The sequence below is a fragment of the Panthera pardus genome, unplaced genomic scaffold, assembly GCF_024362965.1.
Source record: "Panthera pardus isolate Hobbes unplaced genomic scaffold, ASM2436296v1 HiC_scaffold_13, whole genome shotgun sequence".
In the NCBI taxonomy this organism is placed as follows: Eukaryota; Metazoa; Chordata; class Mammalia; order Carnivora; family Felidae; genus Panthera; species Panthera pardus.
This window is the reverse complement of record NW_026526688.1, coordinates 18,907,500-18,922,501: the sequence shown is the minus strand read 5'-3', so window position 1 is coordinate 18,922,501 and position 15,002 is coordinate 18,907,500. Positions and strand designations below refer to the sequence as shown.

At 35.3% G+C, this 15,002-nt stretch overlaps 2 pseudogenes; one reads left to right on the top strand and one right to left on the bottom strand.

The window, feature by feature from the left end:
* Window positions 1-4,356: 4,356 nt before the first annotated feature.
* On the bottom strand, window positions 4,357-4,448 carry LOC128776863 (small nucleolar RNA U3; annotated as a pseudogene).
* A 9,267-nt stretch (window positions 4,449-13,715) lies between these two features.
* Window positions 13,716-14,668, top strand: LOC109250958 (olfactory receptor 4F15-like; annotated as a pseudogene).
* Window positions 14,669-15,002: the final 334 nt, after the last annotated feature.

Genomic DNA, 15,002 nt, shown 5'->3' with positions numbered 1-15,002 from the left:
ATACAGATTTATTTGGCTTAAAATGTAATTGAAACTTTCCTCATCACAAATTAAAATAATAAAACTGAAAGGTATGTGTCAAATTAGAAAACAAATAAATACCTCACATCATAGACAAAAGATGAAAATAGAAAAATATATAGAAAAATAAAATATGTCAATAATATAATAGTTTATAGGAAAAGAAATGTAAACTGTTCTTAAGCTTAAAATAAGAGGTTCATAGGGATGCCTGGGTGGCTCAGTAGGTTGAGCATTGGACTCTTGGTTTTGGGTTAGATCATGATTCCAGGGTCTTGGGATTGAACCCCATATTGGGCTCTGTGCTGATCACGGAGCCTGCTTAAGATTCTCTCTCTCTCTCTCTCTCTCTCTCTCTGTCTCTCTCTCTCCCCTCTGCCCCTCTCCCACTCAAGCACTCTCTCTCAAATACAAAATAAGAACAAATAAAGAAAATTCTAAAAAAAAAAAGAAAGAAAGCAAAGAGGTTCATAATAAGGGAAGTGGAAACTAAATCTATCTTAAGATACCATTTCTGACCCATGAGATTGGCAAAAATCCAAAACTTTGACAACTACTTTTGGCAGGACCATGGAAACAGACATTCTTCCATCACTGTTTGTGGGGAATTCTTTATACCCAGCCACACTAGACTTCTTTTCATGTCCTTCCTTAGGAACTTCCCCTGAAGTTTTCTTTGTGCCATGCCCAGGAACTCCTATTTTATTCGTGAGAGCCAAATTTAACATCACCTTCAGAAGGAAGTCTTCTCTACCCTTACCTCCCACCCCTAATTGTTCTGCCATAAGTGCTCATAATCCCCTTTCATAGCATCTCTCATAAATGGTATTTATTAACCTAGGATTTTTTTCCCCATTCAAATCCAAGATTTATGAGATGAGTAAAATTTGCTATCATCTCCTCCAATACTAGCCACCTACTTGGTACAATTGTACTGAAATTAAAGAATACACTTTTACTTGTGTGCACCATTTAATTCACTTCTCTTAGTCTCTGTTTCCTCAAGAAAATACATGTCTTTGGGATATTGTGACTATTGATACTCTAAAGCACATAAACCTGGATCCAGAGTAAACCCTCAAAAACGGGAAGATATTCCAAATTTAATTATGATATCCTTACCAGTGCAGCATGTTTCTGGTTGACATCTGATTGGTCAATAGTTGCCAAACATCAGTTATCCTTATCTCTGCCTCACTAGTGTTCCAAGAGCTTTGCTCTCTCGAAACTCTTATTTACTTAATTTTTCTTTACTGTGACTGACTTCTTAAAATTAACTGTCTGTTTTAACCTCATACCAAATTAATCTCCACAAATTATTTGTTTTTGTAATATATTTTTTGCAATGAATCATTATCTAATAAAAAAATGTTTTTGGTGACCAACTAAAATCGTCATGAGAAGGGGCTACTTGACTCAGTCTTTGGAAATTGCTGAGATAGATAATCGCTTCATGTTTATTATTTTCTTTCTATGCATGTCTCAATTGCACCTATGAAAGTTATTTATCTCTGTGTTTATCTTTATCATTAACTGGGATCTCTAAGGGCAGGAATTGTGACTGTAAATCCTGTTGCCAGTGATTACCAAGATACTTTCCCAGAACAGCAGCTCAGTAAAGGTTTGCTAAATGAATTAAACAGCTTTTGAGTACCTACATTGATTAAGGAATGCTTAAGGAGTGCTAGAGTGTTGGCAGAATTCAAAGAATATATTATGAGTATATAGTTAATTTTCATGAGTGTTAATAGTAGTAAAGATAAATAACATTCAGTTCAAAATTACACTCAAGCTATACCTTAAAAAACAAGGTGTGAATTATTAACAGGTGTGTGTTAATGCTTGTATTTTCTGGCATATAGGTTATGTATATGCTTTGTATAAAACTCAAAAGTACCGACATGGTTGCAATGACAAGTAAATCTAATCTCTGTTTCTGTTCTCTCAGTTTGTCTACCCAGAAATAATATGGTACCAGTTTCTCCAGGGCACCACCACCTGGAGATATTCTATGCATACAGAATTAAGATTCTGATTTAAGGTATAAGGAAATGCTGGTAAAAGGCATTTCAGGAAGAGAGGATTGTAAATGCAAAGCCAAGAAGGTGGGAAAGTGAGAAAAAGGTAATGACTGAAATTATAATAGAATAGAAAATAGTGAAAATAAGTTGATGGTGTATACTGTTCCTGGAAATTCATAGAAATGGCAATACAAATGTTTTTAAAATATGAGGATAATTAATAAGACATATTTATTTCATTTACATTTCTTTTTTCTTTTTCTTTTTTGAGCTTGGGCATAATATAATTTTATTCTGGTATCAGGAAAAAGAAGAAAATTATCTTAACAAATTTATATCGTTCAGCCATAAAAAAGAAACAAAATCTTGGTATTTGCAACAACGCGGATGGATCTCGAGTGTAATGGTAAGTGAAATAAGTCAGTAAGAGAAAGACAAATACCATATGATTTCACTCATATGTGAAATTTAATAAACAAAACAAAGAAAGGGATAAAAGAAGAAAGAAACCAAAAATCAGACTCTTAACTATAGAGAACAAACTAGTAGTTACTGGAGGGAAGGTGGGTAGGGGATGAGTGAAATAGGTGACGAACATTAAGAACACACTTATCATGACAAGCAGTGAGTCACGCATAGAATTGTTGAATCACTATATTGTACATCTGAAATAAATATAACACTGTATGGTAACTACACTGGAATTAAAACAAAAAAAGAAATACTCAGGGTGGCTCAGTCTGTTAAGCATCCAACTCTTGATTTCAGCTCAGGTCATGGTCTCATGGGCTCATGAGATTGAACCCCTCATTGGGTTCTGAGCTGATGGTGCAGAGCCTACTTGGGATTCTCTCTCCCTCTCTCTGCCCCTCCCCCACTCACTCTCTCTCAATCCCTCTCTCTGTCTCTCTCAAAATAAATAAAAAACATTTAAAAAATCTTAAAAAAAAAAAAAAAGAAATACTCAAATGATGAAAACATGAAAAGAAGAAAAGAAACAAAAAAAAAATCATGGTCTTGTTTTGGCCACTATGAAGGAAAACGGTGCTCTTATACTTTGTTGGAAGTATAAATTGGTATGTCTACAGAAGGAAATTTGCCAATAAAAATTAGGATATTATTTATTTATTTTTATTTTTAAATAATTTTTTAAAACATTTATTTATTTTTGAGAGACAGAGACAGAACATGAATTGGGGAGGGGTAGAGAGAGGTAGGGATAGAGGATCTGAAGCAGGCTCTGTGCTGACAGCAAAGAGCCCCATGCAGGGCCTGAACCCATGAACCATGAGATTATGATCTGAGCTGAAGTAGGACACGTAACTAACTGAGCCACCCAGCCGCCCCTTTTTATTTTTTAAAAAATGTTTATTTATTTTGAGAGAGAGAGAGAGAGAGAGATTGAGAGAGAGAGCAAGCAGGGGAGGGGAAGAGAGAGGGAGAGAGAGACTCCCAAGCAAGCTCTGCACTGTCAGCACAGAGCCTGATGCAGGGCTTGAATCCACGAAAGCATGGGAACAAGCCCTGAGCCAAAATCAAGAGTTGGACACTTAACTGACAGAGACACCCAGGTACACAGATGATTAGCATTTTAAATGCATTTACTCTGATCCAGAAATTCCAATTCTAAGACTTTATCCTCCAGATACTCACACATATGAGTAATGATATCCATGCAAGAATATTTATTGCAACATTGTTTAAAAATCGCAAAACCCTGGTAGTCTAAATGCCCCCAATAACAGGCTGGCCGAATAAATTGAGTATGTGTTAATTCTAGGAATACTATGTCATCTTTATAAAGAAGAGAGTTTTCCAAAAATTAATATGAATGACCACCAAAATATTTAAATACAAAAGGTGAGATAAGGGAAATGTGTATAGATCGTTCCCATTTGAGACAAGAAAAAGGATGGTTATAGTGTACACACACACACACACACACACAAACACAAACACGCATATATCTGCCTATCTACGTAAATGGACACATACTTAGTTGGGCTTATAATACTTCCAATCAAATACAAAAGAAATTGCCAAAGTGGTAATAGAAACTAAGTACATGGAGAAATAGAAGGGAAAATTACTGTACACTTTAATTCCACTCATAGCTGTTCAAATTTATAATTATTGAGGAAGCAAATATTTATTGAGTGTCTACTAAATGCCTGGCACGTAGGTAGTTGCTGGAGATAAAGCACTTACTTTTGTGGAGTTTACATTGTACATAAAGATATTATAAAAACCTTCAAAGCTCATAGGACAAATATGATCAATTGGCTAAAATAAATAGCACTTATTTTTTATTTCATCTATGTACATAAATAAAATAGTTGTTTCAGCCCTTGCTCTTTTTCAAATCTAGTAACAAACTATAGAAATGATTCCCAAAAGTATACTCTTTCTTTTTCAAATCTAAAACTGTTTTTGTTTTTATAATAAAATACAAGCATTAAAAAATTGTTTTTTTCACATCAATTTTAATTAAAATTTTTAAAATGTTTACTTATTTTTGAGAGACACAGAGAGACAGAGCGTGAGCGGGGGAGGGGCAGAGAGAGTGGGAGACACAGAATCCAATCTGAAGCAGGCTCCAGGCTCCAAGCTGTCAGCACAGAGCCCGATGCAGGGCTCAAACCCTTGAACCGTGAGATCATGACCTGAGCCGAAGTCAGACTCTTAACCAACTAAGCTACCCAGGTGCCCCTCACATCAATTTTAAATGCAAATAAGACTGCATATTTGAAATTATTTTTATTGTAAATTAAAAAATAATTAGAGAGCCAAACCTTAGAGTTAAGTCAAGAAGTTAGGGCTCAAATAAAAATGCTAGAGTATGGATAGTAGATTTAGAAATTTAAGAATAAAAATCTCAAATTTGATGGATTGATTTAAAAATTATCATAGTAGAGTTTTCAACAGGTTTTATGAACCCAGGCGAACAAAGGAGATAGTGTAGATGAAGCAGGAACAAAGAGAGATCCCGAATAGAGTCATCCAACCTTTGGGTGTAGAGGTTTCAAGAGCGAGATCTCAATCATGATCATAAAGATTTGGGTCTTCTTGACTCTGTGGTAGAATGTGCTAGAATGGGAGGGAGAATCAAATGTGGAGCTCCATTTGGGGTATGTTCAGTTCCAGATGATTTTAAGATTTATAATTAGAAATAGCTGAGAATGAGAATCAAGGATGGGGAAAGCAGATGGGTTGGAGTTTGAAATTTGGTTGGTGTTTCACTCACCCACAAGGTGACTATGTGATGACCAAGGTCAGGCCCACAGGAAGAAGATGCTCCTTTTGGGATAAAACCTACAAGAGAAGCCAATGAAGATAGAACAGCAACAAATGGATTAGGGAGAAAACAAGGACTTGAGAGACAAAGCAACCAGGGAGGTGAGTTTTGTAAGGATAAATACAGTTAATGGGGCCATTGTGCAGGGTGAAGAGGGGATAGATAAAAGGAAAATCAGTCACTAGTTGTGCCATCTGAGATATTTGCTTTAGAAAGGCACATTTTGGAAGGGTTCTGAGAATAGGAGGCATTTTATTAGAAGTTACACAGTGAGCTACCGGGGAAGACAGAAAGAAAGTAAAGTAGAAATATAGATTTTTATGAGGTTAAAATAGAAATGACCTAAGGAATGTTTGTTTCATACATTTCTTGCAGATCAGTTAGCTGAGCTAAAGTATCTTAACTTGAATGTGCTTTGTGGTGTATCAAGAGGCTTGTAATTACTGGGATAATATTCCACACACTATACACTAGTACTGTATTTAATGTGATTATTCTCCTTGTTCTGTTGATTGAATTAAATTCCTTTCTATTTTATTGAGCTGTCTAATTGCTCCATTATAATTTCTATGTATTCCCCAAAAGACTAGTTTCCTTATGATAGAATACAATGCAATAGCCCACGGAGATAAGCAAAGCATAGGCATATTATCCTTCCTTTACTTGAAGTAGAAATGTATTTGTTTTTGTGTTAAAATTAGATTGAATAGGGAGATGAATTCTATTAAATTAGACCACAGAGAACTTACATGAATATGGATGGAGGGAATGTTTGTTAGGTGACTTTCCAGTTGTGTCCTGAAATCTGAGAGGAGAGATGCTTAGCAAAATTTCTTTGGGGAAGTGCCAGGAGGTGGCCTGAGTCATTACAGTGTCCTTGAACATTACAGTTCTTGGAAAGCTTGGGGGCATTGGGTGTCTGTGCAATTGATCTGATATAAAAGGAGGGTTCAGTTTTGTCCATTGCTAGTTTGAAGGATCACATCTATGAGCAAGAAAGATGGCTTTGTTAGCCATATCTGAAGGTGACCAGTGATTACTTAGCTGTTAATTTTTTTTTAACCATATAATTAAATCTACAGGTTTTGAATGTGGGTACAGGTTTTGCTGAATAGCTCAAGAATATCTGTAAGGAGAGAAAAAAAAAGCTTACTCCCACGTTCTTGACTTGAATGAATGTTAACTTCCTATTTGAGAGACAGAGCCTCAAGTTAATTTGGAGAAGATGACCAAAATGAAAGGGAAACAAAGAAACTAGTCTCACTTTCTGTAATTAAAGGTGAAGTGAATACATTGTGAAACCCAAAAACCATCAGGAGCAGTGGAAATGACTCTGTCAGCAGAACCAGAGCCCTTGTGTGCTCTCTTTTCACTTCCAGGAGTACATGGCTCATTAAGTGCTTCCCAAAGAGAAAGGGACAGACCATTGCTGGGAAATATAAAGAGCTAGTAGTTCCTGCAGGCTAGCAGAACATGTCATTTACAAGAATGTACAAACTGGAAAGCGTATTCTCTTGAAATCAGAATTGTCAGTCTCTCTCTTTCTGGGTATATATATCCTTTCTGTAGATAATGGTTCTGTTTGTTTGTTTGTTTGTTTGTTTGTTTGAAATCAGAACCTTCCTTTAGCTAGAGGTATGCTACTAATTTAACTAATTTTGTTGTTGTTGCTGGCGGTGGTCATTCAATTCAAATCTAAGGAAGTACAATCATTTGGTTATGGTGGTCTGCTTATTTACTCTCCTATTTATCAAGAGAATTGTTTCCCAGTATTTGCTCTGGTTGTTATTATTGTGATTTTTATTTTTGTGAAATTCGGGTTTTCACATCTATAAATTCTGATTTCTTCTGGCTTCAGTTTTTCTGTAACAAGATCAGGGAGCTTTGGTCAATCTTCAGCTTTGAAGTCATATTTGTGGTTAGATAGACTAGCCAGAGAGTGCCCTAAGGTTGGCTTGCTCACATAGAAACTCAACACAACTTGTTTGCTCTTCTTATACTGAATAAATAGTATTGACTTCTACAAAAGACAGTCTTTTATTCTTACAAATTTGAGGAGTGTTAGATATAGAGACTTGATGCAATAAATACTTGAAAAGTAATCCAGAAAAATTTAAAGAGTCAGAAGTAAGTCAACCTGAATAAATCTTTATTCAAAATGGATAGTTTTAGTTTTATTTATTTTTAAAGTTTTTAAATGAATTTTGAGAGAGAGAAAGCACAAGAGGGGGAGGGGCAGAGAGCGAGGAGAGAGCGAGAATCCCAAGCAGGCTCCACATTGCTAATGTGGAGCTCTATATGGGGGCTTGAAATCATGAACCATAAGATCATGACTTGAGCCGAAGTCCAATGTTTAACTGAACCACCCAGATGCCCCTAAAATGGATATTTTTATTTATTCATTCTAATATTGATTTATTTTTGAGAGAGAGAGATACAGATCGCGAGAGGCAGAGGGGCAGAGAGAGAGGGAGACACAGAATCCAAAGCAGGATCTAGACTCTGAGCTGTCAGTGCAGAGCCCGACACAGGGTTCCAACCCATGAACTGTGAGATCATGACCTGAGCTGAATTTGGACACTTAACCCACTGAGTCACCCAGGCACCCTAAAACAGATATTTTTAAAAAAGAAATCCTCGTTTAACCTTATCAAAGTTATTACCTAACATTTTCTTGTTAGGTAAAAGTTCATTGTGTATGTTTTCAAATATTCTCTAATTATTTAATGAGTTATTTAAAAACTTTTTTAACATAAATGGAATTACACTATATAAAGGGTTCTGAAACTTGCTTTCTTTTCTAAATAAATCTTGCCCAGGATTCTGTATGCATACGAAGAGATCTACTTAATGGACTTTAATGCCTGCATAGTATTTATATTTTAAATGTTCCACAGTAAATTGAGCAAATCCTCTCTTTTTTTAAAAAAGGTATATATTTATATATATATATATTTTTTTATTTTATTGTTTTATTTATTTAATTTTAATTTTATTTTATTTTAGAGAGAGAACATGGGCAGGAGAGAGAGGCAGAGGGAGAGGGAGAGGGAGAGGGAGAGGGAGAGGGAGAGGGAGAGAGAGAGAGAGAGAGAGAGAGAAAGAGATTGAGAGAATCCCAAACTGGCTCCACATTCAGCACAGAGACTGACACAGAGTCACAACCTGAGCTGAAATCAAGAATCGGCCACTCAGCCGAATGAGTCACCCAGGTGCCTGAGAATGAATCCTTGGTTGTTTTTACATTTTTGTGACTATAAATATTCCTGTTTTGAATATCCTTCTATATCATATTTATGAACTTGACAAGTGACTGTAGAATATCTCTAGTTGTATTGGTGAGGCCACAAAGGAAAATGCCAGTTTTAGAATCTAAGTTTTGAAATGTGTTGATATTTTACTCTACTTGCAATTTTCTGATATTTAAAGATATAGCCTCAAGAAGCTATTAACTACATTTATTGGAATCAATAAAATCTCATTTACAATCATTAGGTAATAATCTCTTATTTGAATAAAAAATAAAACATGAGTTTTGTGAATGTGGTAAAAACATTTTATTATACACACAGATGATGAAATTACATCTCAATTTAATAATAGGGTGTCTATTAAATTTAATAGTAGGGCAACTAAATATTATATGGCTCCTAATGTGATATAATATAAAGTATAGTAAGACTTATAAAATGCACTTGCCAAAAATATTTACCCTGTAGCTAATGAAATCTTTCCATCTCTTGCTCACATTATAGAAATACACGTGATAAAGAAAGTTGAATGATATCACGAGGAAACAATTAGACAAAGTCTAGAAGGTGGAAAACTATAGCAACTAGATCAGATTCTTCAATATGTCAATATGATTTTAGAATAAAGAGAAGGGAACTCTTCTAGATTAAAATATACCCTCAGCGACTTAACAACAAAATGGGAAAGCTTGTCTTTTATTGTGTTTTGGTTTAAACAAATATCTTCTTATGCCAGAAAACAAAGTCACGCTCAAAAACCAAGGAGCTAGGAGGGGTCAACTTGAAAACACTCTTGCTTGTGAAATTTGGGACGATTTGAACATCCAAATGAATAATGACAGAAATATATCAGAAAAAGTGAATAAAATAAATTCAAGTCAAGGGAATTAAGATATACAAACTTCTAGTTACAAAATAAGTAAGTCACGGAGTTGAAAATACAGCATAGAGAGTGTAGTCAGTAATATTGTGATAATGTTGTTATGTGACAGATGGTGGCTACATTTGTCATGGTGAGCACTGAGTCATGGATAGAATTGTTGAATCAATATGTTGTACACCTGAAACTAATATAACTTGTATGTTAATTATACTTCAATTTAAAAAATAAATAAAATAAAGTAAAAAATTCATGACTCCCCTCTGGCAGGAAAAAAAAAATTAAAGGGAAAGAGGGAAAAAGAGTCCTTTTATGAAGAAAAATTCCAGCTAATGATATATATTTCAATAATCATACAATTTGAAGAGAAACCAGAGTGTTTAATCATCATATTATAACCACCATCATAATAATTTATTCTGACAACAACCATCAATGAGCTAAAACCTACGAGGGAAAGATTACTGGGGAACATGATAGTCACCTAGTGTCAAATTATCAGACAAAAGAGAGCTTATCATTTACAAAGATAAAAGAATATTTCTCAATGATGAAATCTGGAAGACATAATTTTAACCAAATAGTCAAATTTAACATCCTCAATAATAGGACAAACTGATATAAGCTTCCCTCATGTGACAAATTGAGAAGGACATATCACATGAGTGGTATTCCTGCCTGAAATGTTTATCCTGAATCTAATTATGAAGAAACCATCAGACAAATTCAAACTGAGAGGTATTTTCCAAAACAACTGCTCTTTTAAAAGACTGAGGTCATAAAAGACCTAAAAAACAAAAAAACATCTCCCCCCAAAAAACAAACTAACAATCCTAGATTAAAGAGATGGGGCAACTACACGTAATGTGTGTGCTTTGATTAAATTTTGGGTTAGAGAAAACAACAACAAAAAAACCTAGCTATGTTAGGGCAAATGGGAATATTTAAATATAACAGTATATTTAATAAATATGTTATGTTACATTTATATTTCCTTTTTAAAATATTTTTCAAGTTTATTTTTGAGAGAGAGAGAGCGCGCGCATGCACATGTACTCAAGCAGGGAAGGGGCAGAGAGAGGGAGAGAGAGAATCCCAAGCAGCCTCAGCACCCGTTACTGTAGAGCCTGATGTGGGGCTTGAACTCACAAACCGTGAGATCATGACCTGAGCCGAATTCAAGAGCTGGACACTTAACTGACTGAGCTACCCAGGTGCCCCACATCTATATTTCCGGAATGTGAAATCTGTGATGTGGTTATATGAGAAATTATAATAATCCTTGGGAAGTGCCCGCTGATGTATTTAGAGAAAAGTATCATGATGCCTGTGATTAATACTCAAATGGTTCATCCCTTCCTCTGGCTCTGCCAAACATGTGGTTATATATATATGTGTGTGTGTGTGTGTGTGTGTGTGTGTATATATATATATATATATATAAATGTGTGTGTGTGTGTGTGGAGAGAGAGAGACAGACAGACAGTATGCAAATGTAGCAAGATATTAACAATTAGCTCTCTATGAAAAGTAAATAAGGAGTTCACTAGAGCTGCCATAATAAAAAACCACAGAGTGGATGGCTTAAACAACAAGGATCTATTTTCTCACAGTTCTGGAGGCTGAAGTGCAAGATCAAGGTGTCAGCAGGGTGAGTTTCATCTGAGGCCTCTCTTTTTGGCTTGTAGATGGCTGCCTCCTTTCTGCCTCTTCCCATGGTTGTCCTTCTGTGCATTTACACCTTTGGTGTCTTTGTGGGTCCAAATTGCCTCTTATAAAGATACCAGTCAGATTGGATTAGGGCCCATCCCAATGGCCTTCTCTTAACTTGCTCATTAATTAATTAATTATTTATTCTCAAGTTAGCTAAAATACAGTATTTCCTAGTCTTGCCTTCAGGAGTAGAACCCAGTGATTCATCACTTACATATAACACCCAGTGCTCATCCCAACAAGTGCCCTCCTTAATGCCCATCACCTATCCCCCCCCATTAACCCTCAGTTTGTTCTCTGTATTTAAGAGTCTTTTATGGTTTGCTCTCTCTCTGTTTTTATCTTATTTTTTCCACCCTCCCACTAATTAAAACTCTATCTTCAAAAACAACCACATTCTGATGTACTAGGGGTTAAGTCTCCAATACATAAATTTTGGAGGGATGCAATTCAGCCCATAGAGATGGTATTCACTGGATTGTTCTGGTTACTTTCCTGTAGATTTGAACATTTTCAAAATAAAAAGTTGGGGGAAAAATGAGGACCTAGCTGGTTCCCATATACTTCTCTAAAATCAAATTATTTTGACAATGAGAAACATTTTCATATGTACTATTAGCTAAATTACTTATACAAACTTTATAAGATGCTATATAGAATGAACTTTGTTGTTCTTCCAGAAGCTGGACTATATTAGTTAAGTTTTGTCAGTCCTGTCTGGGAAAGGAAAATAACCAACAATTTTCCTAACACCTCTGTCCTCTAAATAAAAGCATTCTAGAAAGTGAAGCACAGGTTTGAAATTGAAAATGAAAAACTCCCCTATTACCTTTTCTGAAAAGTCATTCCTTCATTAGCTTATTAAATTTAACATCTCATTGAAAAAGGATATTCTTAATGTAACACAGGTCAACATTATGATACTGCTAATAGTTATAATCAGTCTTCAGATTTTAAAACATATTACTATTTGTTTTTTTCCAATTATAATTTAGCTATAAAATAAATGAATATAATTGCATTCATCTTTCATTTCTAATTCCTCTTGATATTTTTCAGTCCTAAAGCTTTTTCACCTCAAGCTGTGATTTGTCAGGTTTTATAACCTCTGAGTATTGTCAGTGTTGCGTATGTGTGGATAGGAAATCTCTAGGGGAAAATCCAGGTTCTGTAGAAAAAGGCAATGGTGATTCAGGAAGTGCTGTTCATTCCTCTGAGTGAATATTGACCCAATGCCCCCACACAAGAGGGGCTATCTTTTTGAAAATGACATAAAACAGAGGTCTTAACTTTAGTAGGAGATTCTTTCATAAAAAACCTCCAGGAACGACCTCAGTTTCAGATTTCATGAGAAGTCTTAAATTTTTTTAAATGTATATACAGAAGTTTTAATACTTCAGAAGAGGAGAGGAATTTTACTGAGTTGCAGAGATATCTTTATTGCCTGATTGCTTTTTCAAAAGGAATGCTTTTTTTTTTTTACATGATTTTAAGGTTAGACATTTTTCATTTAAAAATATCTCATAAATAAAGGTATACATGAAATAAAAATTCATTCATAATCCTACCATCCTGAGATGAGAAGTATTATTTAATCAATATTTATTCTATTGTCTAGTAAATAAAGAAAAATAATGAAGCATTTATCCTTTTTTTTTTTTTTTCTGGGAATTGTACTTCAGGAATTACTCTATCAGCACAGGATAACTAAAAAATTAATTCTTAATTTATTTGTTGTGAATCTTTCTTATATATTAATTAATATATTTAAAGTTATTTCCCCCTAGATACTGCTCTGTGTTCCACAAATATTAACATGGGATGTTTTTGTTGTTTAATTCTCAATTGTTTGAAATTATTCTTACTTTGCTCAGAACAAAAAATGACCAAGTATTATTCTTTCAGGGGCAATTGGATATCTTCCTCTGGTTTTGTGTATTCAACCAGGATCAAATCTTGTCTTTGAAACTTTGAAGACACAAACCATATACATGTTACTTTCTTCTGGTATGCAGCTCTTTGCTTTGCTTCTTTTCCTTTTTTAGATTATTGGACTCATTTCCAGACTCCCTATTTCTCCAGTTTCCTTGTCCATTTCTTCCTTCCGATGTATCTCATTTAGGCTCATTATACTTGGATAGCACCAGATGTTCCAAATTTATTTGGCATTTTATACTGTCAAAACTCCTAGTTGCTTAAACGCCTACATTTGAGTTAGCTGCTGCCCCCAAAAAGTGATCAGAAAAAGTAATTTATATAGGGTATGAAAGACTTGTCATTTAAATAAATTTTCCTAGGCACCATTCCCTGTGTTAGCAAGGCAATTTGGCAACTCAGTTACTGTCATATGTAACTACATAATCCAAAAGGATTATTTGATTTTTGTGAAATGCTCAGTAATATTTGACTTATAAAATGTATATACTTTTCCATAGAGGGTATTATATAAAATGTAATAGTATTAATATGAATTATTTCATTTTCTTCCTTCCAAAATTGTGTCATTTTCTTTCTTAAGGTAACGAAGGTTTAGAATGAACCTACCATATGAGCCAGTGGATGGAGCCAACCACTCTGTGGTGTCGGAGCTTGTGTTCCTGAAACTCTCCAATTCCAAGGAGATCCAGCTTCTTTTTTCTTTTTTTCTTTCCTTCTCTTTTGTATCTAATGGGAAATGTCCTCATAATGGTTACTGTGACCTCTGACCCTTACTTACATTTTCCCATGTGTTTTCTCTTAGCCAATTTCTCCATCACTGATCTGATATCTTGCTCCATTGCAGTACCCAGGATGATTTGTGATCTTTTTAAGAAATGGAAAGTCGTCTCCTTTGGGGACTATATAGCTTGGGTCTTCTTTAGCCATGCCGTTTTGAAGGCAACAAGATGTGCTGCTCATAGCCATGGCCTTTGACAGCTATAGGGCCATATGTAAGCCTCTCTACCCGTGAATGTGCATTTTGATTTTAGTGGTTGCCTAGACCGTTGGTCTCATTCACTCATTGGGCCAATTGGCTTCTGTGGTAAACTTGCCTGTCTGTAGCCCTTAATGTATTAGACCAGCTTTTACTGTGACATACGTTGGCTCATCAAACTTGCCTTCACAGACACTTATAACTGAAGTTCACAGGCACTGCTCATCGTAGGTTTGTTTCCTTGGTTGCTTTCTTCTTGCTCATCCTTTTACATCTTCATCTTGGCCACCTCTGGAGGTTCAGCCAAGGCTCCTTTTACTCTATCATGAGCTCATTGTACTGTCCTGATTTTATTTTTTGCCTACTGATTTTTTTCTATGTGTGGCCCTCTCCTTCAACACATCTAGATGAATTTCTAGCCATATTTGATGCAGCTTTGACTGCTTTTCTAAACCCAGTCATCTATACATCTACACATTCAGGAATAGAGAGATGGAGATGGCATCAATGAGGAGAGGATTCAGTCAGCCTACGGGTGTTAGAAAAATAAAAATCACTAAATGGCTTGATTGAAATTTCCAGGTGACTATTGATACATTTTTCTGTCCCTAGTAGCCTATCCTCATGAAGAAGAGATCTTTCTAAGATCTTACTTTATTCTTTCTGTTGGAACATATTTCTCTCTCTCTTCATTTGGCTTGACTGTGTTTAAGAAATGGAAAGTCATCTCCTTTGGGGACTATATAGCTTGGGTCTTCTAATGCCTTGGGTCTAGGCATTAGATAAAATGTCCACGTCTTCCCGTGTGGAAGTGGTGGCCTCATGTAAGAGATGAACATTACTGTTCAACCTTGCCCTAGCTCTCGGTTGTCTCTCAAACCCCTGTGATTGTTGGAGCAGCCCATTT